Source organism: Oryctolagus cuniculus, chromosome 3 (assembly GCF_964237555.1).
Source record: "Oryctolagus cuniculus chromosome 3, mOryCun1.1, whole genome shotgun sequence".
Lineage (NCBI taxonomy): Eukaryota > Metazoa > Chordata > Mammalia > Lagomorpha > Leporidae > Oryctolagus > Oryctolagus cuniculus.
Window position 1 is genome coordinate 64,365,517 of NC_091434.1, and position 27,755 is coordinate 64,393,271.

Sequence of the window (27,755 nt, forward strand, 5' to 3'; positions counted from 1 at the left end):
CTGCACCCTATCATTCACACTTATAAAAAGATGCCACGTTGGTGGACATGTGCTTAGGGTCTCTCGGAGAGACCCTCAGAGTAGAACTACTGCAATTTTTGTAAAAGTAAAAGACAGGTAAATAATACTAACAGAACAGACTCCGGAAACTATTTAGCAAGAAAACGGAGAGAATGTGGCTTTACTTGGCATACAGCCCGAGTTACTGACATACGTTGTTGACCGGATGAGGAATAAAAACCAACACTGGCCAACAAGGAAGATTTGATTATAATACAAAACTATTTTATATTTTCAAGCAAGATACATTTGTAATTACCTCTGCAACCACTGGATGTCACTGTTGCACATGTGTGGCAGGAAACATTTCCCATGTAGAGAGAATCTGAAACTGGCATTTTAAGAGCTGTCAGTTACCTCCTTGTGCTCTACCTTTGGACTGAACAGGAGCAGCCATCCCACGTCTCAATTATGCCCCTCTATTGGGAATTCTTCTAATTTCCCCTGGATGAGATTCCCCCAAACACAATTATTTTCTTCACTACACTTAAAAGGACTGCAGTATTTTTAAAACAGTTCGCAACACTGCATATTAATTATAACTAGCACATTCTGGATATCAGATGGGGTGAAGTGGAGGCATAATCATAAAATACCCTGGATTTATAAAGTGGCCTACCCCCAAACTGCTCACAACAGTTTCATATCTATTTGCTCATCTGTCTTCCCAGCATCCCCTGGGGGTTACCTGTTTTAATGCTTTTATGAGTCAAAGTTGACCTGTGAAATAAATTGAATGAAGTAATTATTTGCACTAGCATCCCAGGAGTAAAGCAAAAGCAAACATCGGAAGTACACTCCAGACAGCTAATTCCAGTTTGTGAAAGTTACTAGCTAAAACTGTGGTGGTTCTGATTTTTTTTCCAATTCCTTTTTAAAAATTCCTCATTCCTGGACCCTTTCCTTCTTCCTTAAGAAATCCATTTGAAAAATCTGGGCCATCTTGTGCAGCTGACGTTACACATTATTAGATCTGGAGACTGTTCCAAATCTGGAAAGGCCTGGCCCAGTTCGAGTGCTAACGGGAGCATGGCCAGTGGGGTGGGGGTGGGGAGAGGAAATGGGGAAACCAACTGGAACGGTAGTTAGCTTTCTCTATACTTAGAAATGACCATGAGCTTCAATAGCGCCATCCAGTTGAGTCTCTTTTCTTTCTTTCCTTTCCTTTTTTTTTTTTTTAAACTAAAACCTTGGAGTTGTTTTCTTTACTTCCTGTCGTGACTTTGCATAGGGAAGCCACGCTGTTCTTGGAGGGCCATTGGCCTAGATTTTCAGGGGGAGGGAGGCGCTCTCTGTTCCAGTGAATTATCAGAGTGCTGGGTTGCCTGCCATCCACACAGCGCTTTGATCCAAAATTTCAGTCATTGTTTCCACATTTAGGGGTTGGAATGAACATCAAAGAAGTGGGTGTATGGAATTTACTGAATGCCAAAGAAGCACAATAACATACAGAGGATATAAGCAAATCCCAGTGGCAAAATTTGCTGCCAATTCTTGCACATAATAGAGGCCCTAAAGTGACAGTCTATCTTTGACAAATGCATAATGATATCAACGCCAAGGGAAGGAACTAGCATGCTGAAAGGTGAATAAAGAGTTGGGAACAATTCAGTGGACTTACACATTTCCTCAGTGTGTTTTCTCACAACAGGGAAAGCAGATGACACACATGCATTAGGTAATCGTTGGACAAAGCTGCACACTCACCAGCAGTCTTCAACCAACCTGGATCTTTCAGGATCCAGCTCTAAAGATGAGAATAAAACGTGATTAGAAATCATCCATCTTCTAAAAAAAAAGAACAAGTAAAATGAAAATAGCTCTCTTGTTCAGTCTTGGATAGTTCCAGATTTTAAAACCCATATGTTGTTTGCCATAACTTCTTCGCCTCCCAGGGCCAATGCATTCCAAACGCTTCAGCTAGTGCATTGCGTGGAGTAGTCCTGAAAGTTAGGGCTCATTTGTATCTGTAAAAAAGTCTTTGTTCAAATCTGGATTAATTTTGGTTAATTTCAGTGGGTGCACATAAAGTAAAATGCACATAACTGAAACCACTGAAATCAGGCTATTGTGTGATCATCTAAAACCTACTTTTCAAGCCCCTTTAAGTTTTATCTTTGAGATTAAAAAAAAAAGACTGTAAAAAGTTTCCAAAAGCATTGGCATTATAAGCAGTTGCTAACCAAGGCTAGTCCCAGAATGACTGAGCAGATTTGGGTATGATTCTAGAAAAGTTAACTGCCCTGCAGTGCCCCCATACATATTTCATTCAGAAAGTGATTTGATCAGGGTCCCGTGAGATATGGCTCCTGCCCCCAGGGCTGGGCATCCACATGGATGCAGATTGTCCTGCTCTCACCAGCCCAAGCCTTAAAGGGCAAAGGCAAATTTTTGCCCACAAGTTTCAGTCTTCAGACTATGATGAAGACGAGCAGGTAAGGCCATCTTGAAGCTGATTTAGAAAACCAAACTCAAAAATGGCAGAGAACATGGAAGCAGGCTGCATGGCTCACGAGCACAGTCTGGTAGTGAATCAAGCACAAGTAAGCTCAAAATGTGTATGTTTATTTGCAACCTTACTTGGTTGAGCAAGAAATTGTGCCACCTGCAAATTGAGCCGGAACTCTGTCCTTGGCTTTAGACAATCACAGCAGATTTGTTTTTATTGTGGCCAAATCACCTTCAACACGGCTCCCACAGCTCCTCCGTGCTCCTTACAAAATTTCTTCCGTGGCCTTGCACTGCATCATAAAGGAGCTCTTGGAAGGGTCCTGCTCTGTTGATTGTGCGTGTTAAGTAAATGCAATGATTTTCATTATTTCAAACTCTCTAATGAAATGACTGTGTGCCCGGCAACATTAGAAAATGGACAAACAGGCATTCAACTGGCTGGATGAACCATGGCTTTCTGGCATTAAAAGTGTAATATTTATGAGTTAATTTAATCACAGAAGAAAATATTGAGTAGGTGGCTGAGTAAAATGATGACTTTGTATTATATTTTCGCCATGCAGCTGGATAAACACATTCAATGACAGACCTTGGCAAGAACTGCAAAGATGCTCTTGACAATGGCATGAATAAATATTAGGTGCTGTCTAGAATTCACTGTATTTGGAGTCTTGAGCAAAGCCAGGTGAGTTTTAACAAGAAAATATAGAAGAAGCTATGTATGCACATTGGGATTATGTAAACACTGGAGTCTTTTTTCTGCTGCTGAAGAATTGCTCAAACATTCATTTTCAACCACATCACTGAGAGATTTTTCCTAACTTGCTATCTTTGTCTGCAAATGTAGGAGTGCATTTTACCATAAAGCCCTGGTTTAGAGAAGCTCATGGTAAATTTTCCAACCACATAGACTTGGAAAGAAAATAAACACTTTGCCTAGGCTCCAAAGAAATAACCAGAAAGATTGTCTGTTGTGATCCAATCAAATCTATGTTAACCAGTAAATTTTAAAATTCTTTAGATTTCTTCTGGAATTTCTTTAGAATATCGGCTTTCTGATATCACAAGAGAAAAGAACATTTCAGAAAATATTTTGAAGATTAGCGATTCAGCAACATTCATAGCCCTTTAGTGAAGGATTAGTATTTAGAGCAAAAAGAATCGGTGTGCAAGAGAGGAGAATGGAAATATGTCATGACGATTTTTTTTTCTCTTCAGAACTGTCATTTTACCAACAAGGAAAACTGCATATTAAGATCTATTTGTTTTTGATGTTTTGGAGCCCACACATTGTCTCAGAGAGGGGGAAGAGAAAGAAGAGGAAGGGAAGGGGGAGGAAGAGGAGCAATGCCACCACCACCACGAGCTCACCAGACCACCACACGCGAGGTCTCTGGGCCACAGTGCATGTGCCACAGGCTGCTGCTATCACTGAATTTCCTGTTTGCTATTTTTCAGCTGTCTTAGCATTAAAATGTAAAAAGAGGATGCACTAGAAAGGTTAGCAGGGCCTATTAGGGGAAAAACACCTGTCTGGGTGTGGGCACCTGCACTGCTGGGCCAAGTGTCCATACCCCACAGCAGGCAGGGGGCATGGGTCTCATCCTTGGCTCTGGCTCTTGAGTCCAGCTTCCTGCTGATACAGACCCTGTGAGGCAGCAGTGATGGCACAAGTGATTGGGTCCCTGCTGCCCAAGGGACATACCTGGAGTATGCACTCGGCTCGCGGCTTTGGCCTGCCCTAGTCCTGGCTGTTGCTGGCATTTGGAAAGTGAACCAGTGCATGTGAACTCTCTCTCTTTCTCTGTTTCTCTATATTCCTGACCTTCAAATAAATAAATAAAGTTAAAAACAACAATAACACCTTTGTGGGTACGGGTATCCTGGACTCCAGACTCAGTTGTATGACCTTGAGTATGACCTTGAGCAAGTCACTTTGTCTCTTTGAACCCAATTTTCCCATCCACAAATTGTGAAAACATCTATTTGCCTATTTTTAAGAGTGATTGTGAGAGGAAAACTGTATAATCTACCTAAAGCTTTGGATTCTTTTGTTAATAAATGGCACTGCATTTAATTTGAATTGCTTGATTCAGAAAAGATCTCAGTTTTACTTAGAGGAATTAAAACGCAAATTTAAGAAATTACTGTGACTACTACTGATACTCCCCAATATATTAAAGCAAATATGCTGACCACAAACTTATTTTTTCCTTATTTTCTTCGGGAAAAATAACTTCTCAAGATATTTATTTTTGAAAAGGAAATCTATCTCACTTCCCAACTACTGTGTCTTTCTGGTATCTTCCTTCATTGGACACTTTCTAATCCAACATTTATTCAACAAGTAAATATCCAGAGTGTTTGAATGAGGTATTGGAAAGACTAGTAACAAAAGGAATGTTTTGGAGGCCAAATCACTCTGACTTGGTTATAGATTATACACAGGAAAACGAGAGAGAGAAGCTATCAAAGATGACTCCCAGATTTGTTATACAGAAAATGGGAGAAAGAAAAGATTCAGGAATTCAGTTCTGGAGAAATTAAATTTGACTGTGAAACATCCCAAAGAAAAAAGGCAAGAAAAAACAATAAAGGCAGCTTCCATGGGCAGGGAGAAAAAGGACACCTGTCAAGTTTCTGCCTGTGTACCAATGAGGTATGAGCCTGGGGAGGGACTTACGCTTCCTAGATGTTGGTTTCTTCACCTGTAAAATGGAAGTGCTAATACCTATCTCATCACCATGTTGGAAAGACAAAACGACAACTTTAAAGGCATTTTTAATGAGATATTCTACTTGTTATAATAGAGACGTAAGTAACAACACAAAAAAGTTAACTGTGTCACTTTTCTCTTGACGACTTTAGGAGTTTTAGCCTGTGTCTATGGTTAAGTCTAAGAATTACAGCATACACAACTAGCCCTGAATATGGAAGAGAAATAGCATGAAAAAAAACCTGTATAACAAAGATATTAATTGCATAGGGTTTTGCAAGTTCTGAGAAACATGTACTTGATCAAGATCTGCTCACAAGAAGAGCCTGAAGATACAGCCCAACAATGCCAAGGCCATGACCAGAGGCTATCAAAATCCTTGTAAAGTCCAAAGAAGGCAAGCTCAAGATTCCAATGAACATGAGCCATGCATTCAATCAACTCGCCTGCGCCATCCACCCTAAGCTCAGGAAGTGTGTTCATGCCCAAATTGCCAAGGGTTTCAGGCTCTGTTGACCAAAGGCTAAGGCCAAGGTCAAGGCTCAAACCGAGGTCTTGACTATGACTGTGGCTCTAGATCCTAGATCATGTTCCTAGAGGTGCCCAGCCACATTCCAAAGGCTCCAGATTTGATACCTCTCTCTGCCAATGTGAGGACAAGAGGACTGGTGTGATCCCAGGCTACTGTTTGCATGGGCTGGTGTTCTCCTGTGCTACTTATAAAAATAAACCTGAGGCAGGATAAAAGAAGAAAGGAAGGAAGGAAGGAAGGAGGGAGAGAACTGGGACTTCTGGAAATATCTCCACGGATGTCCTTCTCTTCTTGGTTCTTCACGAACTCACTCTGTGACTGACTGGGCCTCTCTCCCCTCTGATTCTCCACCTTCACAAGGAGCCCTATAATCATGGCCGCATCTCCAAGGGTACACAGAGTTAATGTGAAGGCCTTCTTAAGATTCATGGTTAATTAGGATGAGGCTCATGGGGCAGGAATCATGGCCTGGAATAATACGGGCTCCCAGGGAATGTGAATTGATTGGGATTAGCATTTACTACTGGGTTTTAAATTTATGGGAAGGAGAAGAGAGTTCAGTCAGTTGGGAGAAAACATCTTCCTAATCATGTGGATTTGGAACCCTCCATACCCCCGCATAGATAAGTGCCAGTTTGTCCATAGAACCCAAGGAGGAGCAAAGGCTATGGAAAGATGAGGCAGGATGTAGGCATGCCCCCATTTACCCTTCCCTGGGGGAACTCCTTAATCCCTCTCTATGATAACATACTGATAATTTATGTGTGATTAACCTTTTTTTTTTACCATCCCAAAGCTAAGCAGGTAATCTGACTGCCAACAGTGGAGTAGCACTGGTTGTTATAGAGATAATGGGAGGAGGCAGAAAGCAGCTCCCTTTGCAGAGTCTAAGGCAGCTCATTCTTTTTTTTTTTTTTCTTTTTTTTTTTACAGGCAGAGTGGACAGTGAGAGAGAGAGACAGAGAGAGACAGAGAGAAAGGTCTTCCTTTGCCGTTGGTTCACCCCCCAATGGCCACTGCGGCCGGCGCACCACGCAGATCCGATGGCAGGAGCCAGGTGCTTCTCCTGGCATCCCATGCAGGTGCAGGGCCCAAACACTTGGGCCATCCTCCACTGCCTTCCCGAGCCACAGCAGAGAGCTGGCCTGGAAGAGGGGGCAACCGGGACAGAATCCGGCACTCCGACCGGGACTAGAACCCAGGGTGTCGGCGCCGCAGGTAGAGGATTAGCCTAGTGAGCTGCGGTGCCGGCCAAGGTGGTTCATTCTTAAAGGAATAGAGCAAATAGACTCTTTGTTAAATACAGAACCTAACAAAATAATAGATTGGAACTTGGGGCCAGCGCTGTGGTGTGGTGGGTAAAGCCGCCGCCTGCAGTGCCAGCATCCCATATGAGCCCTGGTTTGTGTCCTGGCTACTCCTCTTCTGATCCAACTTTCTGCTATGGCCTAGGAAAGCAGTAGAAGATGGCCCGAGTCTTTGGGCCCTTGTACTCACGTTTGAGACCCAGAAGAAGCTCCTGGCTCCTGGCTTCGGATAGGTCCAGCTCTGGCTGTTGTGGCCATCTGGGGAGTGAACCAGCAGATGGAAGGCCTCTCTCTCTCTCTCTCTCTCTCTGCCTTTCAAATAAGTAAAAAAATATTTTTTACAAAAGATTTGACCTTGAATAATGTCTTTATGCTGTAATGCAAGTTTTATTATGTTGCCTTTATTTCTTATACATTTTTTGTTTCTTTCATGATTGAAAATGTTCAAATGCAAAAACATAGAAAGGAAGTCATACTCTATTTTTCAAAACTGGATGCTGGCCGGAGTCGTGGCTCCCTAGGCTAATCCTCTGCCTTGCGGCTCCGGCACACCGGGTTCTAGTCCCGGCCGGGGCGCCGGATTCTGTCCCGGTTGCCCCTCTTCCAGGCCAGCTCTCTGCTGTGGCCCGGGAGTGCAGTGGAGGATGGCCCAAGTGCTTGGGCCTTGCACCCCATGGGAGACCAGGATAAGCACCTGGCTCCTGCCATCGGATCAGTGCGGTGCGCCGGCTGCACCGCGCTGGCCGTGGTGGCCTTTGGAGGGTGAACCAGCGGAAAAGGAAGACCTTTCTCTCTGTCTCTCTCTCTCACTGTCCACTCTGTCTGTCAAAAAAAAAAAAAAATCCCAAAACTGGATGCTGTTTGTCTATTAATAGTTTTTCCAGCTCTGCCCTCTGAACCCAAAATTCTTATTTCCTAGGTATTAAATTTCCATTCCTTAATTACTAGTATATTAATATCTAGTATATTTGGCATGATGCCTTGAAATTCTAATACTAATTAGTAATTAGGAAATTTTCATGGCTATACAACGAACTATGGTAAGCAGATTTGATGCTGTACTTCTTTTTGTACACTTATAGGTTAGAATACATGAGTACATCACTTCAAAGAGAGAAAGACCATTTGTAAGTTTGTGTGTGTGTAAAGCATTTGGGACAATACCTGGTACATTGTAAGTTCAACTTTTAGCTGTTTCTCCTCATCTTCCTCGTAATATTACTGCTACTGTTGCTACTCACTGGTGTTGAAAGGTCTAAGAGAAGGTGACAAGAGGTCAGCTGGGCTGGTTTCATCAGATCGCCCAGCCCCTGGCATGAACCTAACATATGTGTAGTAGATTAGATATTTGCTTTTTTAATGAGTGACCCTTTGGGGAGGGCAATCTTTGTGCCATTAGCTGCCTTTTTGGAGCTGTGCAAGTGTCACAGTGGAGCCCAGGGATGTGGCGTACACACAGGCCATCCCTCTAAAGCAGGGCTTCATGAACTATCAGTGGTGAACAATCAGTTCTTTCTTTAATACTTGACAAAATGCCATAAAAGTAACTTAAAGTGAAACATCAAATACATATAATAAAGTCCCCTTTTTTAAAAATTATAAGGTTCAAGAGACAAAAGCTTATGCTGCCAAGTGACTCTCAAAAGTTCTAAATGCTTCCTCTCAGTCCATAGGAACCAATGGAAAACAGACTGTGGACCTCACTTTGAGTAGCAATGTCATCATGAACTCGGAGGAGTGCAGCAGGCCCTTCATTTCCATACTGCATTCCTTCTGGAGTTCAAAGGGCTCTCATCAAAGCAGGGAATGCTAAAGGTCAGCAGGTCTCAGCTCCAGAGTCAAGTGGCCAAACTATCAGTGTGAAGTTGGTGCATAGGAGGTAACTTGGGGAGGCCACCACTGAAATCTGCTGCTGGCCATACCAGCAGCCAGGAATTTACACACAGCTAAGCAGTAGGCTGTTTATGCCGGTGCACAGGTGTGTAAACAGTTTGTGATAGAAAGGTTTACGGCGAATAAACACATTGTATGATATACTGTAATCAACTATATAAACAACTTTAAAATTGTCTATACTTCATATTTCCAGCATTTGGTTTTGTTAATCATATGTCTTCCTGACAGCAATTAAATAACCTTGAGAGAAAATGTACACCTGCTGTCTCCCCTGGGGAAACTACATCTCTTTTGTGAATGACATAAGTTCTCCATAAAACATAACTGAAGATAGGAGAATTGAATTTGGAGCTATGTCTCTTTTCTCTCTTGTTTTATCTCTAGTTGAATTGGAGTGCACGGTTTAATATAGCTAATCTTTTCCAGGATCCCTATTCTGAGATTTTTATTTAGACCAAATTATTTCCCCAAGGGGCAGATTCGAGACAATGGAAAATAAACGAGGCTGTGACAAGTGTTGCATAGGTGGGCAATGGATGGCATCAGCTCACGTTGCCCCAGTTTCTCAGCCTCAGTACTCCCAATTCTTTCTGATTCCTTCAGCAGATTTCATGGACTTTCATATATACCATACTGATCATGGTTTACTTCAAATCCAACCTATTTTGTTGTTGTTGTTCTTAAATCAGCATCCAAACATGGCCCAGTCTTTAGAATTGGTTAATTTAAAGCCTCTGTTAAATTGCAGGATTCCAGAGCTCCAGATCTGAGGTCATGGGCAGTGGTCCTCCTGTAGCTACTGGTGCCACTCAGAGTAGCCATGTGTGTGCTCCAGGCTCTGGGCAGGTGCACCCAGGACTGGCCGTGCACAAACCTGTGGCTGCTGCTGCATTAGTTGCATGAGGCCATGTTTGGGATGTTCATTCCAGGGAGCGTGTTCTTGGTGCTGGTCTGGGGCAGTGAGTGGTTCTGGTCCAGACAAGCCAAGGGCAGACCCAGTACAGTGCTGAATGCATGACAACCACCCACCTGGCTTCAGCTACAGCATCTTCGGGCAGTTCCTGGACAAGTAGGTCCACCTCTTCCAGGCTTCAGGGGACCAAGTGCATAGTCCTGAGGACAAAACATCATAAAAGTTTCACAAATTGGCTCAGTCCTGAGTCCTGAGGCTTGAAATTGGAACTCTAAGGACCTGGGGCCCTGTCACCTTCTGGTTTGCCAGTTGGGAACAGCTGTCTGGAAGAGGAAGTACACATGGATTGTATTATGTCCTCTTAGAATAGTCCTCTGCCCTCTACCTGCCTGATAAGAAAAATCAGTTCAACATACAGCATTTTGTGGGTATGAAAACAATGCTAGAGCTACATAATCTTATTGACAGATGCAAACCTCATCATCAGTTGGTCTGATGGAGAGTGGGATGTCCTGATAATTCTTGGAACTCTACAACATTTCTTTCTTGGTTCTACCACAATAGGCTCATCAAGAATGATGTAGTAGTAGTAAGTGGCCAATGGGATAAGAGATGCCTTGCCATCATTGGGGATACTATAACTGTCAAGATAAACTCAGGCCTCGGAGGCAGCTAGAACACAAGTGGGAGATGGGCACCCATCAACAAGAAATTCTAGGTCTATGGCTGTGATATGGTGTTGTCAGACACTGCGCATGACTATGAAATGATTTCCTAAGTGATTCAGACAGTAAGTCTGGAAGGTAACAGTCTTCTCAACATTGTACGAGCTACAGCAAGATTATTGTCCCCATCCTTCCAGAAAGGCTTCTTGCTGTTGAGAAGTGGCTGAGCGTCCATGGGGAGGCCATCCATGCTTCGACCATGGAGGATGCAAGGGAAAAGGACATGCTGTCTGCATGGTATGCCTCAAAGGAACCAGCTTCCCATGACATTTTACTGCACTGCCCAGAAAATGGAGTTTTACATCTTGAAACTGCATTCCCCCCCCTCCCCTCCACACAACTGCCTGGACTAGAAAGGTAGTGATTCTGGAATCCTAGATTTGAAGTCATCCACAAGTCTGGCTAAAGGTTTTATTTCTCTGCCCTACTTACCACTCTGTGCTCTCTGGGTTGAGTTTGCTTAGACTGTAAACCTGACAGCAGTGGAGTTAGCATCACAGGCCAAGAGGAAAGGGACATTGCTTTGTCAGTTGTTGTTTGATGTGCTTGTTACAGTACCATCATTGTAATAAACTAACTTCCCTTCCCCTCCAAGAGATGCCTTTTCCAACACTTTTTAAATCAAACACACTGAGTACTTTACACTGATGTCTCAATGGACCAATGATCTGAGCTCCTTTGCTAGAATACCTCAGACTAGTCAGCAAAAGGGACTGAACAATTACACTCCGAGTTCATTCGTCCTTTCTTATATGGAGGTGAATTTTTTTCATTTTAAAGTTCAACAATTTTTAACATTTTTCCACATTCACTTCACATGCACTCATCATGTAAATACACACATATAGTATTTTTTTCTTGAAAAAGGAGATGTTAATATCACCAAGTGAAAGATTCATGACAATGACCATAATGTGGGTAAAGAAGGGTATATTGTCATGTACATGGTATGATCCAGTGAAGCAATATTTATAAATATATACCACATGATAAGACATCCACACAATTATCATACTCTATATATTATCTTCCACAAATAAGAGGAAATGTGGTATTTGTTTTTCTGCCTCTGGCTTTTTTCAGTTAGCATGATGATCATCCATTCTTAACTTTGGAAATTATTTACAATGGAAAATTCCCTTATTCTTTGATAATTCATCAGTTTTCTCAAAAACTTTAGATAAAGAATACGCCAAGTCACCTTGTTGCTTGTGGGAAGAGCTGGAAAGTCTTATAAGTACCACCTCCTAAACTGCCTCCCCTAACCCTTACTCCCACCCCAAGAGAGGAGTGAGTAGAGGGATGGAAAAGCTTTGTTAGGCTGCCAGTGGGTAACTCTTCAGAAGTTTCCAAAGCAAATTAAGAGCTCTGAAATCTAATGATTTTTGTCCTGCCTTTCCAAATGAATAAACCTGCATGTGAAAAAAATTCTTAGGTTTTCCATAATCTGTCTTGTGATTTGATTTGTTTTTAATTTGCTTACTTGTTTTACGTTTATTGCTATTGTTATTAATATTGGCTTTCCTGGTGTTTCCCATAGCTTGGGTTGTTCTGATTATATCTTTGTACTGTTGCTTAATGCGCTCTCCTGTCACTGTAGGGTGTGACCGGGTAGTTAGATTTAGAGGCTCACCAGATCCAGGTTCAGTTGTTCTGTCAAGAATATTTCTTGCATATTATTCTGTGCTCCTGGTAGGAGGTTTTCCTTTTCTCTCTTTGGTGAGGTTAGCAATAATTGGCGCTTTTTCCCCCTGGCTATTACCACATTAGGGGGCTGTTAAGTGGTAGGATCCTAATTCTGCCACTCCCTACTCATTTATTGGCTGAAAAATTCCATAAAGAGAAACTTCCCTTTATTCCTCGGCTACTCTGAGTCTCTTTTTTTTCCTGTAACATGACATATTGGTTCACCAGAATGCTTTAAAGGTGATTGATAAGTTTAGGTTTTGATATCACAATGAATTTATGGATTGAAGTACACCTGCAAAGTGTCCATTCATTTCCTTCATCCTCCTACAGATGCTCAAATTACTCCACTTTTGCCTGCCTAGCTGGATCCTTTTTAAGCTGGTACCCAAATCATTTGGAGAGAACCCTGCTAGTTTTTCATAGCTTTATTGTTACCAATATGATAAGGTATTCAGACTCAGACCTGGAATCAACCACTTCTTTGAGAGGCCGTCTTCCTTTTGATGGAAAATAGTGTTCTGAGACATGGTAAGGGTCTCTGAAGTGCTGTCAGATTGGCTGCCTCTTAGATGGCTTTTGGGTGGACAGAACTAGAAAATATATACTTTAAAACGTTTACAATTTTTTTATTGTTGCTTATTTAAGAGGAAGTGCACTTCCATTCACTGGTTCACTTCCTAAATGCCCACAATGGACAGGGCTGAAGCCAGGAGCCTGAAGTGCAAGCCCATGTGGGTGGCAGGAATCCAACTGCTTGAGTGGTCACCACTGCTTCCCAGCCTCTGCATTGGCTGGAAGCTGGAGTCGGGAGCTAGAGCTGGGATATGAACCCAGGTGCTCCAATGTAGGACACTGGCACTTTAACTGCAAGGCTAAATGCCTGCTCCCCAGATGTGTACTCTTAAACGTAAAGCACATTATGAATTCGTATTGCTATAGCAGATTTATTTTCAGAGCTACAAGACTTTTTACATCTACCTGCTCTCACCCAAGCTGAAAATCCCAGTTCTCAGTGACACCGTTGCCTTACCCAACACTACATACTTAACTATTTCAGGGTACCAGTACTACATAGCAACATGAATCAGTGGAAACCAAACCAATTAGAGGATATGACAGAACAGAAATCCCCATGCCTGACAGCTAAAAACAAAGTAAAATATCTCAGTGTAAATTTAATAATAAACATTCAAAGTCAATATTGGAAAATTATAAATACTCACAAGATACAAAATTAGACTTAAACAACTGGAAAAGTAAACCATGTTCAGAGAAAATCTCAGCATCGTAAAGCTCTGTTATTTCTACGTGTATTTAAACAGTTAATGTAATGCCAATAAAATTATCATCAGGGTTTTTGCTAGAGCTAAAAAAATTGACTGCAGAGCCAAGAAATCCCATCCCTTTAAAAGAACAGTAATATGTAACATCAAAACATATTGATCATTAAGTAAACTGAGTGTAGATCTTTGTAAAAATTAAGAGTGGGAATGGGAGCGGGAGGAGGAAGAAGGGTTGGAGTGTGGGCGGGAGGAAGTATCACTGTGTTCCTAGATCTGATATAGGAAATACATGTATAATGAAAATACATGTGTAACTTAAATAAAATTTTAAAACATATCATAAACCTCTAAAATTAAAAGCTTGGTGATAATGGCAGAATAGACAAAGGGAAAAAAAAAAACAGAAAATTCCAAAGTAGATCCAACTGCATATGAAAATTTAGTATATGATAACAGTAACATCTCCGTTACAAAAGGAAAAGATGGACTTTTTCATGAGTGTTGGTGTTAGGACATCCTCATAGCCATATGCACGGAGATCAACTGGAGCTATCTCTTGTGCTATATACCAAGACAGATTCAAAATGGATGACGAAAATTTCTGTGTAAAAAATGAAACACATAAATACAGTTGTGCACCGCTTAATGACAGGGAATGTTGTGGAAAACACCTCCTTGGGCTATTGCCTCGTTGTGTGACATCACAGAGTGCATTCACACAACCTGAGATGGCTATGACATCACCAGGAGATAGAAGCTCACGGCATCCGTTGTGTATATGGTCTGTCATTGACTAAAATGCCATTATGTGGCACCTAACTGTACTAGGAAAATATAACCCTGAGTGAATCACTCCATAAGCAGGGATAAGATAACTTTCTAGAGTTCACTCTGAAATACAGATGTAAAAAGGAAAGACTGATACACATGATTACATTAAAGCAAATCTTCACACTTCATCCGGATGAGTTATATCAAGCACATTTTGCAGATGCAAAAATTCAGACTTGCAACAATTAAGTATCTTGCCCAACTTTACAATCAGGAAATGTCAGAGATGGGATTTGAACATGTTGAAATTGCAACTCATTACACACTGAGCCACCTAGATGTATATTCACTCCTGACGCATTGAGAAAATCAGAGACGAAAATTTTTCCAGAGTCCACTCATAACTAGGGAATAAAATCTTGTTAATATGGTTAGGTTACTTCTCAATGATTTGATACAGAATGCTGAGCTACAGAAGAGTTTCAAAAGGCACAGGACTCTGGGAAGAAAGAGATTTTGCTAAGTTTTGAGGATAAACCAAAATATGAGAGCACCTTTTTAAATTAATAGGAAAATGTAATTAAAAGAAGAGTTTACTTTGGTATAATTTTTTATAAATCTGTAATTTATACAAGCATAATTCATGTACAATTATATCTAATATATGTATGTATATACATATATGCATACATACATGTATGCACATACACATATATGTATACATATATGTTATATGTGTAATATATTACATATGATATACATGTATAATGTATGTGTACTTTCTAAGAACTTTTTGAAGATCCTTCATACATGCAAATTTATACCTCTGAATTCATATTCTTTTTATTAGAAATGCTTTGTGATGTTACTTTAGCATTTTTATCTCGTTCTTCGTAGCTCTATGTAGCAAACCACAATTTAAACTCTAAAAACTCAGTTTTAAATACATGAAAGTTGATTCAAAATGTGGGAATGAATAGAGTGTGAGTACAGAAATTTTTAAATAATTTTTATTTATGTAAGTTGAACAAATTTCATGTATTTTATATAAACAGATTTAGGAGCACAGAGACACTTCCCACCCTACCCTACCTCCCACCCACACTCCCAACTACCCTCCTCCTTTCTTTCTTATTCTTTCTTTTAATGTTTACAGTGACAACTTTCAGTTTATTTTATAATCGTAAGCTTAACCTTCCACTATTAATATTTTTTCTCTTTCTCAATATTTGTGAGAGTTCTTCAGATCTTTTAATCCATTATCAGCAAAGACAGTGGCCTGGCTAAATCATTTTAGTGGAAACACTTCACTGGTTGTTGGGTTTACAAAAGCAGAAGGTATCAACCGATTGAAGGCTTCACTTCTCAGCTGGTGTGCACACAAACTAAGCCATTAGTTACAATCTTTACTTCCTGCCCTTCCCATCAGCTAATTTGTTGGCATTTTCCTTCTTCATTTCCTTGCAAGGCCTAGCCAACAAATATTGAATTTGTCTTTCTGTTCCTTGGGGAAAACATGTTTAAAAGCTTATTAATTTGCTTATTTTTATTCAAAAGGCAGGCAGACAGACATACAGACAGAGAGAAATCCCCCATCTGCTTGTTCAATTCCCACATGCCCATGACAGCCTGCACTGGGCCAGGCTGAAGCCGGGAGCCAGGGTCTCAATCCAGGTCTCCCATGTAGATAGCAGGGACCCAACTGCCTGAGCCATTACCCGCTGCCTCCCAGGTGCACAGTAGCAGGAAGCTGGAATCAAGAGCAAAGCCGCGGCATGAGTTCAGACACGCCGACATGGGATGCAGGCATTCCAAGCACGGTCCTAACCTCAGTGCCAAGCACCAGCGCCATCCTTTGAGAAAACCCTGAAAGTCCATTATGCTTTCTCTCCAGTAGGAGCATGGCTAATTATTGGTCTGTGAGAGCAATGTAACCCACTCATTCTTTTCACAGAGATTTATTAAGCACCTCCTAATGTGCCAAGGACTGCTCCAGTGTTAGGGCCCAGGAAACACAGACAGACAAGTTTTTGCTCTTGCGGACCTTGTACTCTACAGCAGGAGGCAGAGGAAGAGCAGTGAAGAAACACACAGGCAGCTGGTGTCACCGAGCCATTTGTTCTGTAAGATGTTACACCCAGTGATGCAATAATGCCTGAGACAGAGAGGGCTCTTTGGCTTGCAGGGTTAGAAAGGTCCTTGACTGGGATTCCAGGCAGAGGGAACGAGTGCACAAACCTAGATGGGGGAGTGCACTTGGTGTGTAAGAAGACAAAGAGCACGTGGAGTTTGTGGGGAGTGGACTATATTACAATATAACTGACCTCCAAGTCTTCTCTCATTTCCTTGACTGTTGCTTTGTTCACTTATGCTCTACCTTGTTCCCAAAGGGATTTCAAACAGCTCTGCTCTGTAGCGTGTCTATAGATTTGAGAAAAACACAGGTGATTCCTCAAGCAGGTGAAATCCAACAGATTTGCAGCAGGGTATTCGGCCCATCAGTGCAGTAGGCATTCTTCGTTTTTTTTTTTTTTTTTTTTTCTTTTGGTAAGGACTCACATGTCTTTGAAATGCCACTTAAGAAATTATTTTTAAGAAAAATTGTGCACTGCATTTAATTTCCAATCAGCAGACCCATATTTCCTAATTAATCATGGCACATGCTATTTACCAAACTCCTGTTAAAACAAATTTCTTTTGTACACATTACAAAGAAATGTTACATAAAATTAAGCACCAAGTAACGACTTTAATTTGTGGTTAGTTAATAATACACAGATGATCACGCGGCTGTAAAGGAGCCGCTTGGGACATTAGCAGATATGCTGGCACAGAAGAATTGAAGCAGGCAGATTGCGAGGCCTTTGGGCTTGGCTTTGGGTGGGGAATGAGGAGGGTGCAGGATTCAGTGGGCAGTTCATGCAGTGGCTTCCAGTATTGGGCAGAAACCTGATGACAGCCTTTCTCCAGAGAAGTCTGACACACTTTCAGGTTTCCCAAATGGTTTGCAAGTTATCTTTTACTTTGTGCTGTGCAAAATGGTTTTACAAAACTTAATGGAATTTGCATTTAGCATGAAATTTACTGAATGACCTTGACTTAGAGTTCCTTTAAGCTTTGCAAGAAACGATAATTGTCCCCAAGTTCTATGAGCCACTTTACTCAGCTAATTTTTTGGTACTTAATGATCCCAAGCTGAAACACTCAGCCTTTAATTTTTGAGAAATGAAAATAAAAGAGTACAGCCCTAATATTTGAAGGAAACCAATGTTACGTCTTTCTGAAAGTACGCAGGCTACACAAGCAATCATATTAAACAGACACACAAATGAAAATTCTTCGTCCTACACAGTAGCAGATGGGTTGGAAACGCCATGGCCCAGCGGCTTTGTGATTAAAATTTGTTTAACCCTCTAGAAAGGAGGAATGGAAGGTTGTTATGAGATGGAAAATAGCTCACCTTTCTCTTACAGAGCAACTCTGCAGATATTTTTCCAATTCTACTTGTTCCCAACTAAAAGCCAGGGGTGTGGGAAAGGAAGGGGTTAGCACAGTGAAAAATTCTTGGTGACCGACTTCAGGATTTCAGTACCCTGAGAAGCACAGACTCTGCTAGGACGTTCAGGGCTCTCGCCAGCTCCCACGTGACTCTTTCTTGTCACTCAATGTGTTCTGCTGCCCCCTTTGCCTTGTGTATGGAATGAGTATCAAAGAACCGTAAATTCCACGGTGACATTTTAGCTTCTTGAATTGATGACAAGTAGCCCTGGCATATTTAGCTTGGAGATGACATCAGGGCCTTCATTCCTTCTCTCAGTCTCCAAAGCCAATCTCTTTTCTTAGGAAGCTGGGCTAAGTCACGCCTCACATTCTTACTGACCATGGAACAGGAGGATAGAAACGTGGTCTATCTGACTAAATCAAGGGCAATGTGATAATGCCCTTGCACAAACTGGCACACCCAGCATTACTATGCTAATGATGAGCTGAAAATAAAAAGGAAACAAGGGGCCAGCACTGTGGCGTAGCGGGTAAAGCAGCCACCTGCAGTGCAGCATCCCATATGGGCGCCAGTTCAAGTCCTGGCTGCTCCACTTCCAATCCAGCTCTCTGCTATGGCTTGGGAAAGCAGTAGAAGATGGCCCAAGTCCTTGGGCCCCTGCACTCATGTGGGAGACCTGGAAGAACCTCCTGACTCCTGGCTTCAGATCAGCGCAGCTCCGGCCGTTGCGGCCAATTGGGAATGAACCAGCGGATGGAAGTCCTCTCTCTCTGTCTCTCTGTCTCTCTCTCTGCCTCTGCCTCTCTGTAACTCTGTCTTTCAAGCCAATTAATAAATCTTTTTTATTTTCTTTTGGCAGGCAGAGTTAGACAGTGAGAGAGAGAGACAGAGAGAAAGGTCTTCCTTCCGTTGGTTCACCCCCCAAATGGCCGCTACAGCCAGCGTGCTGCGCCAGTCCAAAGCCAGGAACCAGGTGCTTCCTCCTGGTCTCCCATACGGGTGCAGGGCCCAAGCACTTGGGCCATTCTCCACTGCCTTCCCGGGCCACAGCAGAGAGCTGGACTGGAAGAGAAGCAACCGGGACAGAATTCGGCACTCCAACCGGGACTAGAACCCAGGGTGCTGGTGCCACAGGCAGAGGATTAGCCTAGTGAGCCGCGGCGCCACCGAAATAAATATTTTTTTTAAAGAAAACAAAAGAAAGGAAGCCTCAGAAAGGGATAAATCAACATCTCCAAGGCAATATGATGCTGTGCTGATGTTTTCTGCAAATATTGACTTCGAAGAATTAAACATGTGACTAGAAACAATGTCATTGTCCCAGTGAAAGAGAATTTCTGTTTGGAATGTAGAGCAATGGAGACAAGAGACTACCTACGCATACTGCTGTACCCTCCTCACCTGCAGCAAGGGGCAAGTGTGGTCAAAGTCTTTGCTATTTTTGTTTGTTTAACCTCTGCTCCATCACCAGTAATGGCTACACACACACACACGCACAGACACACACACACACACACAATCAAGCTGGAAGGAGGAGAGTGGTAGGAAAGTACTTCTGTTCCTTCAACTTCTCTAGAAATAGTTTGGAACAAGGAAATAGGTTTGAACACAGGCAATCTGGAAATGGAGGAATAGGGAGACAGGAAGTCCAAGCAATTCAAAGATCATGGAATATGAGGCAGAGAAAGAAGCAATGCTTTCTTTAAAGACAAGGCTGCATTGGTTCCCTCACTGAGCAAGCTACGACTATTTAAAAAAGAATCTTCTGGGAGCTGCCCAAGAAGCCCAGTGGTAGGCTTTGGTGTGAAATATGTTTACACACGGTCCAGCAATGTGAGGCTTGGGTGTATTCTTCCTTATAAGCATATTGGAGCAGACCACCTCCTGCAGAATCTTGACTACATCTGATGGCATGTTTACCAACCATCTAGGTAGGAATGGACTGGAATGCTGTGACAGATGACTTTATCATCCTGCAGAGACTCAGGCCCTACTCCTACCCCTCAAGCCCCCTCCTCCCTGTACCTGGAGAGGCACACCTCTCTGACTCACAAAAGTTGGGTTTGGCCATGTGACTTGCTTTGTCTAATGGGTCATTGATAGTTAGGATACAAGCAGAGACTAGAAATGTGGTTGTGCCATGGGGCTGGTCTTTTTTGTAGCTCAGTAACAAGAGAAAAACATGCCATGGCTATCTTGGTGGTCCAAAGATGGTCAAGAGAATATATGGAGCAGATCTGGATCCAATCTGTAGCTTGAAATCAAGTCCAGCTGATCAGAGCCTGAATCAGCCAAACCAAAATAGGTGATTTGTTTGTGTGTTTGCATAGTTTTGTGAGGGGGAATGGAAGGCATGGTCTGGCCTCTGTCTGCCACTAATTCTTCTGGACCAAGTAACGACAGGGAGCCGGGGGAAGGCCAGCCGTGAAGGAGCTATTTTCATGAGAGATCCCTTTGCTAGGCTCCAAAGTAGCTCCTCTGCACAGAACTAGAGTGAGGTCCATGCTGTCCTACTGCTTGGAAGCGCTCAGTCAGTAGTGGGTGCTTGAAGACTGGTGTGCTGGGTAGATGGCACCTGGGTTACAAACACCGCATTCTCACCACGGGCATAATCAGCGGCTGCTTCAGAGAGGTTCCCTCCAGTCTGTCCTGAGCCGAAGGTCCACAGGAGGAGAGCAAGGACGGAGACGGCCTGGCTGCAGGTCTGATGGCTAGGTGTGTGAGCAGGTGAGTCACTTCTTGCACACTCTCAGGACTGCACTGGGAGGGCTCTGCAGGGAGGCCAGAGCAGGGAGGGCACAAAAGAAATCTGAGATAACAATGTTAATGAGAGAGCGTTTGAATACACAAGCTGATGAGGCCACAGAGGCATTCCAGTAACTGTGAATGTGGCTGAAAGGTCTAGTTGGCCCACCATCAGTACTCTTTTTTTTTAATTTAATTTTTTAAAATTTATTTATTTATTTGAAAGGCAGAGTTAAAGAGAGGCAGAGGCAGAGAGAGAGAGGTCTTCCATCTGCCGGTTCACTCCCCAAATGGCTGAAATGCTGATCTGTAGCCAGGAGCCTGGAGCTTCTTTCTGGTCTCCCACGCTGGTGCAGGGGCCAAGGACCTGGGCCATTTTCTACTGCTTTCCCAGGCACATTAGCAGGGAGCTGGATAGGAAGTGGAGCAGCCGGGACTAGAACCAGCGCGCATATGGGATGCCGACACTGCAGGCAGAGGCTTTATCTGTTATGCCACAGTCCCAGCCTCCACCATCAGTACTCGTGAAACGATCTTGATGATGCTGGGGGAGGCCTCCATCTTCAACCGCAGGGTTAGCCTGGCACATGACCTGGCCTTGGTGGAAGGAGCACACCACCAAGATATTGCCTCCTGAGAAACTCCACTGGGCCATTTCAGGGTTAAAACTCACAGGCTAGAAATGATGCTGCTAAGAAATGTTGGAGAGAGTTCCCAAAAATGTAACTGCCCTATACAAGTAGGTGTATGTTCAGTGTATGTGTGTGTGTGTGTGTGTGTGTGAGAGAGAGAGAGAGAGAGAGAGAGACTCCAATGAAGGGTGTGAAAACTATCTGTGAGTTATACAAAGGTTCTTTCCTTACCACTGATAGAACCAGTACCTCCTTCTTTCTACATAGTATTCCCAGTGAATTGAAAAATCAGAGAAATTCAGAATCAATGACGTGGAGATGCCTCTTCACAAAGATGGCGACCTAATGATCCCTCAATATTCTATGGCCTGTGCATGGAAAGTGAGTGACATCTACTCCCAACTCAGGGAACTTCTCTGTCCCAAACATGGAGAAGAGGACGTTGTCACACCCTCTCCCCATGATGAGGTAATGAATTCTACCTGCTACTCCTTTCAATTTAAAAAAAAATTTGATGAGCACTAGCTTCGGAAGTTAGAATATCTCAGGTTTTAAAAATCCTAAAACAGCTGATTGTCTAAGAAGTCTCATTTTCCTTGGGAAAGCTCTCCCACGAGAGAGAATCTCGGTGTAATAATTGAACTACATAAGACAGAAAATGATATTTACAACATTATGAGTCAGAGCTTCCCATTAAAAACTTTTCACAGAAGGAACTTAAGGGAAAGAGTCACTATTAATGAAGGGAAACATTCATCCATTCAATTACTCATTTATTCAGGCAATAAATATTTGTTGAATGTCTCCTGTGGTTGAAGCCCTGTGTACCATGTTTGACTTTCTGTTCAAGGCCCAGCAGGAGAAAAAACCCTGTGAGACAGCCACTCCCCGCCAATTTATTCTACTCATCCAACTGGTCTGGTGTCAATGGGAAAAAACTGCCAATGGGCAGCTGGCTATGCACCTTCTGGGAGCAAAAGCAGATAATGAATTTAGTTTGGCTAATGAATGAGCCTACATGGCTCCAGTCTGTATGCTGGCTCAAGCAGCTCATGAGCTTATGTTTCAACCTCTCCAGGCATTCCACTGGGAATATGATAGATGGACTGCATGGGCTGTACTCCAGTGCATCCCCAGGAGTAAACACAAAATCCAGTGTTGCTGAGTGGCAAAGCGAAGTGGAAGAGAGGAAGTAAAAGATGAGTAGGAATAAGTGATGTGGTCAGTGGGTCACAGCTAGCAGGAATCCCAACACATTTGCAGCTAGGAATTTAAAACAGGAAGTAGTTCCAGACTACCTCGTAAGTTTCCTCTCAGGTTTAGCCACCTTCGGTCCTCTGAATTGGTTTCCACCTCAAACCCCTAACAGAGTTATTATATGTTTAGGAGAGCACATATGTGTTTAAGTGCGTGGACACTGAATCCTGGCTCTGTCATTCACCAGCCCTATGGTTCTGGACAAGGCACTCCACTTAACTGTACTCACTCACTCGATAATTCACGATTGGTTAATTCATTCAGCTAACACTTATCCAGGTACTCTGCTACCACAATAAAATGAAAGATCCACAAGATCTAGCCTCACAAAGCATAACAAACCAGAGAGGGAGGCTAGTCCAACAAAAGAACGATTTATTTAAAAAAGTGTGACAAGTAGTAGGAAGAAAACAAACAAGGAGCTGAGCGGGGCGGGGGGGGGGGGAAGGTACTCGCATTACATAAGGTAATTAGGGAGAACTTTTTGGAGGCACTGTAATCTTGGGACTAATAATACTTTAAGGCATAAAATTGGGCATAATAATGCAATCTCCGTTGGATCATTGTGAGGCTTAATTAGATGATTTGATTTAGTGTCTGACATACAGGAAATGTTCAACAAATATTTGTGGTTATTTTTTTCTATCCAGGACAGAATTTAGCACTTAAAGTACTTAGTATGTAGCACATAACACATGTCTATGTACCTAGTAGGGCCTCCATCAATGTGTGCTGCTGATGGGATATGAAAGTGGTATGGTGGCCAAGTGCCTCCCCTCCTCCCCATCCCTGTGTACAGTCTCTGGCAGCATCAGAGGGCCTAAAATTGCCCTCGTAGGCATATACATATGACAGCAAGGAATCCATCACCCTCCGGACCCCCAGAGTAGGTCCCTGCAGGGCAATACCGCTCCAGGCAGAAATCAAGAGGAACTTGGCGCTGATTTGTGCTGCAGTTGCTCGCAGTATAAACAGAAGCCTCCAGGGCTGTCCACTCAGCACTTCTTTCCAGGCACAGAAAAAAAAATGTTTTTCTTTCTTAAAAGAAAGATGGAAGCAGGGCATTTTCAGTGCAGGCTGCAGCTCTTTATAACATAAACTGCTCGGCCCAGGGGGATTGAAATGGATGAAGCGTATGCAAAGTCATATAATAAATGGGTTTGTGTGGAAAAATGATAAAAGGAATTGCTTGTTTTTGTTTTTCTACCCATAGCAATGTTCATTTGATTTCAACTTGGTCAGTGGTACATGTCTTGTCAATAGTCAATCTTTAGGGGTCTCTCAGTGGTGGTAATTTGCTGTTTCTAATATCTTTGTAAAATAAAATTTTGATTGGATATTAATTGTATAAAATTCTAGTACCATCATTTATTAGATGTGAGAAATAAAACCACATTTGCTGGTCCATTGGTAGAACTTAGGAGACATTGCTTCTATCCTCCAGGATGCTGTGTTGGAATTTTTAAAAGAGATGAACCATGGGAAAGAGAAGGAATATAGGCCATGTGGTAGACAATCCCATTCTATGCCTAGACTGCCACATTCAGACTTGCGTGAGCCACGTGTACTCTCTGGGCTTTCTGGCTGTGGTGTTGTGAAGGAGTCACGGGTACATTGTTGGCTGGTGAACTCCCAGCCTTGAAGCCTGGGCTAACTGAGGTTCTGGGTTGCTCCTGAGTCTAGGACTCCTCAAAATCAGCCTGAGAGGGCTCTGACAGCCAATGCATGAGTTTGTCTTGTATGTGTGGAGCAGTGAGAAGGAGTTCCTGGTGACCTATCTCACCCATATGCCCATTGTGGTCGAGGGAACTGTAGACAGGGTGGAGACATCTTGACCCAGTGGCTTGAAGAACACGTGTGTGGTCCAAGTCGCACTGAGTGTGGGAGATGGGGAGGCAGAGGGACCAGGTGGGATGCCAACGAGACACAGTTCCGAAGGCTGCCCCGAATCTCTTTCTTCACATGTGTAGTTGCCCTTCTGCATCTGCGAACTCCGAATCCAGGATTCAACCAATCATGGATTTGAGGATATTTGGGAAAACAGCATCTGTAGTGAATATGTACAAAGTTTTTTCTTATAATTATTTCCTAAACAAAGAGTAGCTATTGATATAGCATTTGCACTGTTTTAGGTATTCTGAGGAATCTAGAGGTTATTTAAAGTACATAGTAGGATGTGTACAGGTGATATGCAAATACTGTCATTTTACACAAGGGACGTGAACATCTGAAGAGTTTTGGCATCCTGGAACCAAAACTCACCCTACCACACTCACACACCACAGAATGCTCTACTTCTGCCCATTGGCAGGAGGCGTGCCCTTTTAATGGAGTCCATGCAAGTGGAAGGGCAAGGGCTCAAGCAGTGCATGAACCTTCTGCATAGTCAAATACCTTTCTTTTGAAATACTTGGAATGAAAAGGGTTGACAGAATTTGAGATCCATTCTCATTATCGAAAGAAATTCCAACATTTATGTTGGTCCAAGAAAAAAAAAAGAAGAGCTCTTAGATTCTTTAAGGATAATTTCAACTGTTGTAAATTTTTGAATGGCTGTAAAAAATGGTTTTAAGTTTTTTATCACCTACTTGGGCAGACAAAGTTTCTCATCAATGGTGACTATCAAGAATTTGAAGAGGTCATTAAAAAGACTTGATCAGGACTTGCTGGTAGCCATTTCAAACATAAACTTGGTATAAAATAGTTATGTGCATGAAAGCAAGCTGAACTTTCTCATTAAAAATTCTGGAAAAGATTTTATTTTGGGCTTTTATACAAATTCAATATTTAATACCCATCTCTAATGCTCTGTATTTTATTTTTATTATCATCATAATAAAATATAAAGAAAATGCACTAAATGTTTTCACCTAGCTCATATAGATGTCCCTAAGTCCCCTCCAGTTTATTCCAGTATGGAGTACAAATATTATTACATTACCCCTTATCTGCTAGTAGACATCAGAACACCTACATGATCATGCTGGATTAATGTCTTAGTCCAGTTTGTGCTGCTATACCAGGATACCTGAGCCCAGGTCATTTACAAAAAACAGAAATGTATTTTGTAGGGCCTAGTTCTCTGACTCCAAGTTGATACATTGAATGCTGGGTCCAATGGAGGGGAGGAGAGCTTTGTCCTCACATGTCTGAAAGATAGAAGAGTTAAAACTCACTGCTACAAGCCCATTTCATAGCAGCATTAATCCACTGATGAAGACTCAACGTCTTCAAGAGAGCTCACCTCCCAACACTGTTGCTTTGAGGATTAAATTTCGAGCACATGAATTTTGGAGTGGACATATTCTAATCACAGAAGCATTTATTTCTTATGAGAGTACATTAGTAATTGATTGGTGGTTTTTGAATAACTTTAATGCAAAATGGTCTTTCTATAAACCAAAGAAGCTTGGTATGAATCATACAGATAATGGAACTGGGTATCTTTGTGAACAAAACATTCTCCAGCAAAGAAACTTTAACTAGGATCTGATTCCAAAGACCTCAAGGTATTATGCTAATTCCACAAACATATTTGCCTGAGTTAAAATTTTTGCAAACATTTCCCTTGTTACTTTAAGTTTATCCACTTTAATGAAGCTATGGATAGCAACCTTTTCCTTTGCATTCAGAGGTCAGAGACCATGCCCATGTGGACCATTTTTAAATCAAGACGACTGCCTATTCATTTCTAGCCATCTCTTTTCACCTTTGGAAACACTGCTCAGATTGAAAGGGAGGCCAAGGATCTAAAAGGCAACCACTAGCTTTTAAACAAGTGGTTTTGAGCCAGAATCCTACATTACTTGCCTTCTCCTCTCCAGCCCTCCCTACCCTCCAATGAGCAGACACAGATTTTTTTTTAACCAAATAAGTGATCTAGACACATTCAATAGCCAAGGGTAGGGAAAAAAACTCTACCACAAGCCCTAAAATTAACAGTTTAGGAAAAGGTCTGGAAAAGCAAATTTAGGAATATCAGAAAAATATGAAGCATTGAAGCTTCCATTTCAAAAGAAAGGTTTAAAATAACAGTGTACACTATCCAATCAGATATGGGCAGCTTGGGCACAGGCCATTGAATATGTGAGTGCATGATTCTTAACTGTTTGCAGGCACTCCTAAAATTAGAAATGCATGTAGCCTGCAGATATCTGAGAAGTAGAAAAAAAGCTGAATTGTGTATCATGATCTTCAGACAGCCCCTCCTGAGAGATGTAGCCTGCCTGTCTTTCTAAAAAGGTTCAGCATCAAAAGTTAACTAAAGAAATGATCTAATGTCAGCTTATTTGTTCTAAGGATTAGTGTCAACGTCACACAAAACAGGCGCGGTGGGATGGAAGCAAGAGATTAGGGTTTGGTTTTTGGGTAAGGAAGACAAAGTGAAAGACTAGGATTAGTAAAGATTTTAAAACAATGGGGTCTCTTGGGTTTCAGCAGGAATTCAAGTTGCATAAATGTACCATTTAGTAAAGATGAAAGACATCATAGCGAACAGTCTGTAAAATCTAAGAGCTTGTATTGTAAAACCATAGGAAGGAAATCACATTTACTAAGCTCCGTATGTGGGGCACTGAGATAGCTGCATTTGCTTCCCACAAGCTAAGTGTAACTTACCAATATTTCCCCTTCTAAATCAACAAGGAGACTAGGACTAGCGAAAAAGTTAAGAAATTTGTCACAGGACATGCATTTAGTAAATTAGCAAAACGTGGCATGTTCAGACTTGAGATTGATTTGAGACTTAAATGTTATGTGTCTCTTGGCTTACTTGAAAGGATACTCTCCAGCATCACAATATCTTCCCTATTGGCTCCACTGAATCCCACAGTTTCAGTTATAGTCCTTAAACTCTTCAAGATTTCCCATGTAAGTTCAATTTCTGAGGATGCAGGGGATCGTAAGTGGTTTCCAGGCATTTATTCAAAAGGAGCGTATTGCTTAGTGAGCTCTGCCAGGAAGCCAAGTCAGGTCCCAAAGGGGTGGGTGTCTCAGTGATGAGAGTGCCTCCTCAGGGTCCCGTCGCTAGTAAGGGGCCAAACCTCTACAATACTCTTTTTTTTTTTTTTTTAAATTTTTTTTTTTTTTGACAGGCAGAGTGGACAGTGAGAGAGAGACAGAGAGAAAGGTCTTCCTTTGCCGTTGGTTCACCCTCCAATGGCTGCCGCGGCCGGCGCGCTGCGGCCGGCGCACCGCGCTGACCCGATGGCAGGAGCCAGGAGCCAGGTGCTTTTCCTGGTCTCCCATGGGGTGCAGGGCCCAAGCACCTGGGCCAT

The 27,755-nt window shown here is 42.3% G+C and overlaps 1 long non-coding RNA gene across 12 annotated transcripts in view; it reads right to left on the reverse strand.

Annotated features, from left to right (window-relative positions):
* The window catches only part of LOC103348788 (uncharacterized), a 193,884-nt gene that overhangs the window by 4,394 nt on the left and 161,735 nt on the right, over positions 1–27,755 (reverse strand). For 11 of the 12 annotated variants that reach the window (XR_011387238.1, XR_011387242.1, XR_011387239.1 and 8 more), the window contains 2 exons: positions 9,992–10,075; positions 320–1,807 (listed from right to left, as the gene is read on the reverse strand). This is a non-coding gene — a long non-coding RNA (uncharacterized lncRNA). The remainder of the gene's footprint in view (positions 1–319; positions 1,808–9,991; positions 10,076–27,755) is intronic. The other variant, XR_011387236.1, reaches the window with a different exon arrangement.